At 47.5% G+C, this 6,576-nt stretch overlaps 1 pseudogene; it reads right to left on the reverse strand.

The window, feature by feature from the left end:
• Positions 1 to 801: 801 nt before the first annotated feature.
• Positions 802 to 3,236, reverse strand: LOC136790699 (cytochrome c oxidase subunit 3-like; annotated as a pseudogene).
• Between the last annotated feature and the right edge of the window lie 3,340 nt (positions 3,237 to 6,576).

The following is a 6,576-nucleotide window of genomic DNA, read 5'->3' on the forward strand; positions in this document are numbered from 1 at the left end:
AGATTGAGCTAGTCATTAGGGCGCCTCATAGGGCCAGGGTTAGGAAGGGGTAGTGCAGGAGGTTGGACAGTGGGCCCATAAATAGAGTGACTCGTATAATTCCGTATCCTCCTAGCTTTAGTAGTAGGGTGGCGAGGAGTATTGAGCCTGCGATGGGTGCTTCTACGTGGGCTTTTGGCAGTCAGAGGTGTAGGCCGTATAGTGGGGCTTTTACTATGAATGCTATGAGCAGTGCTAGACCTGATAGTATTCCTGTCCATGAGGTGGATAGGGTTGGGTGGGTTAGTTGTAGGGTTGGCAGGTGCAGGGTGCCAATTTTCACGTATAGGTGTATGATTGTGATTAGCAGGGGTAGAGAGCTTACTGGCGTGTAGAATAGCAGGTAGATGCCAGCGCTTAGGCGTTCTGGTTGGTTCCCCCATCGGGTGATTAAGATTAGGGTGGGAATGAGGGTTGCTTCAAATGAGATGTAAAATAGTGCTAGTTCTGTGGTGGAAAAGGCTAGTAGGATGAATGGCTGGACTGCGACTAAGGTTGAGATAAAGATTCGTTTGCGTTGTAGGGGTTCTTGTTGCAGGTGGTTTTGGCTTGCTATGATTATGAGTGGGAGTAGTCAGCAGGATAGTACTAGGAGGGGGGATGAGATTTGGTCAATTCCTGTTCAGTTGGATAAAAATTTGTAGGGGTAGTAGGTTGGGATTAATCACTGTAGGCTTAGGGCAGCGATTAGGAGGCTGTATAAGGTGGTGTTAGTCCATAGAAATTTTGGTGGAGACAGCAGGGCTGTTGGAAGAAGTATGATTGTGGGTAGGATGATTTTTAGCATTGCAGGAGGTTTAGGTTGTGTAGATGGTCGGAGCCATGTGTGCGGGTGGAGGCTACTAGGATGGCCAGGCCTGTGCCCGCCTCACACGCTGAGAAGGTTAGCATGAGAATTGGTACCATGGTGAATGAGGAGACTTGGTTTTCGATGGATCATATTGATAGGCCTACGAATATCGATAATATTATGCTTTCAAGGCATAGTAGGGCGGATACTAGGTGGGTTCGGTGGAAGGCTAGCCCTAGTCCGCTGAAAATGAAGGCTGAGTAGAAGCTTAAATGTAGGGGCGACATAAGAAAGTTACAGGGTTGGCTGTAATCTGCTGGGTCGAAACCAGCTATCTTTTTGGTTAGACTAACTTTCTGTTATTCTGCTCATTCTAGGCCCCCTTGAATTCACTCGTAGGCCAGTCCGAGTGTTAGGAGAAGGAGGATCACTACAGTTCAGGTGAGGGTCATTAGGGGGGATTGGAGTTGGACGGCTCATGGCAGGGGGAGTAGGAGGGCGATTTCTAGGTCGAATAGGACGAACAGGATGGCTACTGAGGAAGAATCGGACTGAGAATGGTAATCGAGCAGATCCAAGTGGGTCGAATCCACATTCGTACGGTGAGAGTTTCTCTGAGTCGGGGTTTATTTGGGCGAGTCAGAAGTTTAATGCGGTTAGGGCGGCGCTTAGGATTGATGATAGGGCGAATATGAACATGAGTGCGTTCATTGCTCTCCTCTGGGTTTATACCAGATTCTAGAGATTGGAAGTCAATTGTAATTAATATACTAGAAGAGCAAGATCCTCATCAGTAGATGGTTATGTAGAGGAATAGTCAGATGATGTCTACGAAGTGTCAGTATCAGGCTGCTGCCTCGAATCCGAAGTGGTGGTCTGATGTAAAGTGGAACTTGATCAGTCGGAAGAGGCAGACGGTCAGGAAGGAGGATCCGATGATTACGTGGAGTCCGTGGAATCCAGTGGCAACGAAGAAGGTAGATCCGTAGACGCTATCGGCGATTGAGAATGGGGCTTCGTGGTATTCTATTGCTTGTAGGGCTGTGAAGTAGAATCCCAGGAGGATCGTTAGGGTTAGGGCGTGGATGGCGTGTTTTCGGTTTCCTTCTGTGATGCTGTGATGGGCTCACGTTACGGTAACGCCTGAGGCTAGTAGGATGGCTGTGTTTAGTAGGGGGACTTCTATCGGGTTGAGTGGTTTAATTCCTGTTGGGGGTCATTGGCCTCCTAGTTCTGGGGTTGGGGCCAGGCTCGAGTGGAAGAACGCTCAGAAGAACCCTAAGAAGAAGAATGCTTCGGATGTGATGAAAAGGATTATGCCGTATCGTAGGCCTTTTTGGACTGTGGGAGTGTGATGGCCTTGGAAGGTGCTTTCTCGTACAATGTCTCGTCATCATTGGAGTATTACTAGGAGTACTGAGATGAGGCCTAGGGTTAGTAGTATGGATGAGTTGTAGTGGAATCACATGATTAATCCTGAGGTTGTGAGTAGGGCGGCGGCTGCCCCGAAGATTGGTCAAGGGCTTGGGTCAACTATGTGGTATGAGTGTGCTTGGTGTGCCATTAGATGTTTTCTTGTAAGTATAGGCTTAGAAGGAGCACGAAGACGTAGGCCTGGATTATGGCTACTGCTACTTCTAGGATGGTTAGGAGTAGTAGGATGATTATTGTTAGGATGGATACTGCAGGAAGGGTGGGTATTAATGCAATGGAGGCTGTAGAGATGAGTTGGATGAGTAAGTGTCCTGCTGTAAGGTTGGCTGTAAGGCGGACTCCGAGGGCTAGGGGGCGGATTAGTAGGCTGGTTGTTTCGATCAGGATTAGTGCGGGGATTAGGGGTGTAGGGGTACCTTCGGGTAATAGGTGGGCTAAAGAGGCTGATGGTTGGTTTCGTAGGCCTGTTAGTAGTGTGGCGAGCCATAGTGGGAAGGCTAGGGCTATGTTCATAGATAGTTGGGTGGTTGGGGTGAATGTATATGGAAGGAGGCCTAGAAGGTTGATTGTAAGAAGTATGATTATTAGGGATGTAAATATTATGGCTCATTTGTGGCCATTTTTGTTGAGTGGGACTATTAGTTGTTTTGTGATTAGGTGAAGGAGTCATGTTTGGATAGTAGAAAGGCGGTTGTTGATTCATCGGTTGTTTGGGGACGGGAATAGTAGGGCTGGGAAGAGTAGGGATAGTAGGATTAAGGGGATGCCGAATAGATTGGGGCTGGAAAATTGGTCAAAGAAGCTTAGGTTCATGGTCAGGATCATGGTGTGGGTTTGGTAGTGAGGGAGGTCTTATTTGATGGGGGGTTGGTTGTGGTGAAGGCTAGTAGTTTTGGTTGGATGAGGAGTGCTAGGGTTAATCAGGTTATAATTATGATTGAAAATCATGGTGCGGGGTTAAGCTGTGGCATATCATTAAGGAGGGGGAAGTCCCTCTTTGGCTAGCTTAAAAGGCTAGTGCTGTTGCATAGCTTCTTAATGATTAGGATGATGATAGAAGGGACGATCAGGCCTCGAAATGTGGGAGTGGGGTTGATTCTACTACAATGGGTATGTAGCTGTGATTAGCCCCGCAAATTTCTGAGCATTGTCCGTAAAAAATCCCAGGCCGGGTGGTAATGAATGAAGTTTGGTTTAGTCGGCCTGGGATTGCGTCTGTTTTAACTCCGAGCGTTGGGACTGCTCAGGAGTGGAGTACGTCTCCTGCAGTAATGATTACGCGGATGGGGGATTCTATTGGGATAACTACGCGGTGGTCAACTTCTAGCAGTCGGAAGTGGCCGTTGGGTAAGTCTGGGGTGGGCACTATGTAGGAGTCGAATGATAGGTCTTTGAAGTCTGTGTATTCGTAGCTTCAGTATCATTGGTGGCCGATGGCTTTTAGGGTGAGGTCTGGTTCATCGATTTTGTCCATTATGTAGAGGATTTGTAGGGATGGGAGGGCGAGGAGTACCAGGACGATAGCAGGTAGGATTGTCCAGATCAGCTCTACTTCTTGGGCGTCTACAGCATTGGACGAGAGTTTTTCTGTTAGTATGTGGGCTAAAAGGTAGAGAACTAGGCTGCAGATAGCTAGGGCAACGATTAGGGCGTGGTCGTGGAATTCAACGAGTTCTTCTATGATGGGTGATGAGGCGTCTTGGAATCCTAGTTGGGAGTGGTTGGCCACATGAGATGTACAGGATTTTTACCTGTGATTTAGTCTTGACAAGGCTATGTAATTGGTTTACTAACGTCTCATAAGAAAGAAGCATGAGCGGTGAATGCAGTTGGCTTGAAACCAGCATGTGAGGGTTCGATTCCTTCCTTTCTTGTACTTGGACGAAGGCCGGTTCCTCGAAAGTATGGTATGGGGGAGGGCAGCCGTGGATTCATTCAACGTTTGTGGTAGTTAGTTCTGGTTGTAGGACTTTTCGTTTGGCCGAAAAGGCTTCTCAGATGATGAATATTAGTATGATTACGGCTACTATTGAGATTAGGGAGCCGATGGAGGAAATGGTGTTTCATAGTGTGTAGGCGTCGGGATAGTCCGAGTATCGTCGGGGTATTCCTGCTAGGCCTAGGAAGTGCTGGGGGAAGAACGTTAGGTTTACTCCTGTAAATATTACCCCGAAGTGGGCTTTTGCTCATGTTTGGTGTAGGGTAAACCCAGTGAGTAGTGGGAATCAGTGAGTAAATCCTGCTAGAATGGCAAAGACGGCGCCTATGGATAGGACGTAGTGGAAGTGGGCAACTACGTAGTACGTGTCGTGCAGGGCGATGTCTAGGGAAGAGTTTGCAAGAACGATTCCTGTTAATCCTCCGATGGTAAATAGGAAGATAAATCCTAGAGCTCATAGTATTGGGGGGGGTCTCATTTGATTGTTCCTCCGTGCAGGGTGGCTAGTCAGCTAAATACTTTGATTCCGGTAGGGATGGCAATGATTATAGTGGCTGATGTAAAGTAGGCTCGGGTATCAACGTCTATTCCTACTGTAAACATGTGGTGAGCTCAGACGATGAATCGTAGGAAGCCGATGGATAGTATGGCTCAGACTATTCCCATGTAGCCGAAGGGCTCCTTTTTGCCTGAGTAGTACGTGACTACGTGTGAGATGATTCCGAACCCCGGTAGGATCAGAATATAGACTTCTGGGTGTCCGAAGAATCAGAATAGGTGTTGGTACAGGATTGGGTCTCCTCCTCCAGCGGGGTCGAAGAATGTGGTGTTTAGGTTTCGATCAGTTAGTAATATTGTAATACCGGCGGCGAGTACGGGGAGTGATAGAAGGAGTAGGATGGCGGTAATTAGTACGGATCAGACAAATAGTGGGGTTTGGTATTGTGAGAGTGCGGGGGGTTTTATGTTGATGGCTGTGGTGATAAAGTTGATGGCCCCAAGGATGGAGGAGATACCGGCTAAGTGGAGTGAGAAGATAGCCAGGTCTACTGAAGCTCCGGCGTGGGCAAGGTTACCTGCTAGGGGAGGGTAGACAGTTCAGCCTGTGCCGGCGCCAGCTTCTACAGTGGATGAGGCTAGTAGGAGGAGGAATGATGGGGGGAGGAGTCAAAAGCTTATGTTGTTTATTCGCGGGAATGCTATGTCGGGGGCACCGATTATGAGGGGGACTAATCAGTTGCCGAATCCTCCGATCATGATGGGTATGACTATAAAGAAGCTTATTACAAAGGCGTGAGCGGTAACGATTACATTGTAAATTTGGTCGTCGCCTAGGAGAGTTCCTGGTTGTCCTAGTTCTGCGCGGATTAATAGGCTGAGTGCGGTGCCGACTATTCCTGCTCATGCCCCGAAGATGAGGTACAGGGTGCCAATATCCTTATGGTTAGTGGAAAATAGTCATCGGTTGATGAAGGTGACGGGTAAGATGGCTGAGTGTTGAAGCGTTAGGCTGTAGTCCTTTTTACAGAGGTTTAATTCCTCTTCTTATCGGCTCTGTAGTGAAATTCATGTTGAGTTGCAAGCTCATCGATGCGCACTAGGGTGCGTCAGGGTCTTTGTAGGCAGAAGCCAATTGGTTTAGGCATTTAGCTGTTAACTAGAGTTTTGTGGGATCGAAGCCCATCTGTCTAGGGAGGCTTTAGCTTAATTAAAGCGTCTGACTTGCATTCAGAAGATACAGGTTAATATTCTGTAAGTCTTAATGTGCAGAAACTAAGAGGGTTTAACTCTTATTTAAGGCTTTGAAGGCCTTCGGTTTGGGGTGTTATCCTAAGTTTCTAGACAATGGCATGTATTATTGGGGACAGGGGAAGTAAGAGGATTGATAGTGAGGCAAGGACCGCAGTAGGTGTGCTTGGGGCTTTGCTAGTGTATCATTGTTTTATGTGGTTAGAGGAGTTGGGGGGAAGGGTAATTGTTGAGTGGTATGCGAGGCGTAGGTAGAAGAAGAGGCTGAGCAGTGATAGCATGGCAATTGCCATGGCTGCTGGTGTTATTTCCTGTTTAGTTAGTTCTTGGATGATAAGTCACTTTGGTATAAAGCCTGTTAATGGGGGGAGGCCTGCTAGGGATAAAAGTACTAGTATTAGGGTGGCGTTTAGCACTGGGGTTTTTGTTCATGAGGTTGTGATCATGGATAGGTTAAGGGCTTTGATTTTGTTAAGGGCTAGGAATACGGCTGATGTTATGATTGTGTATAGGTAGAAGGTAAGTAAGGCCAATTTGGGGCTGTAAACTAGGATGATGGCGATTCAGCCTAAGTGGGAGATGGACGAGAAGGCTAGGATTTTGCGTGTTTGTGTTTGGTTCAGTC

Source organism: Anser cygnoides, chromosome 4 (assembly GCF_040182565.1).
Source record: "Anser cygnoides isolate HZ-2024a breed goose chromosome 4, Taihu_goose_T2T_genome, whole genome shotgun sequence".
NCBI lineage: Eukaryota > Metazoa > Chordata > Aves > Anseriformes > Anatidae > Anser > Anser cygnoides.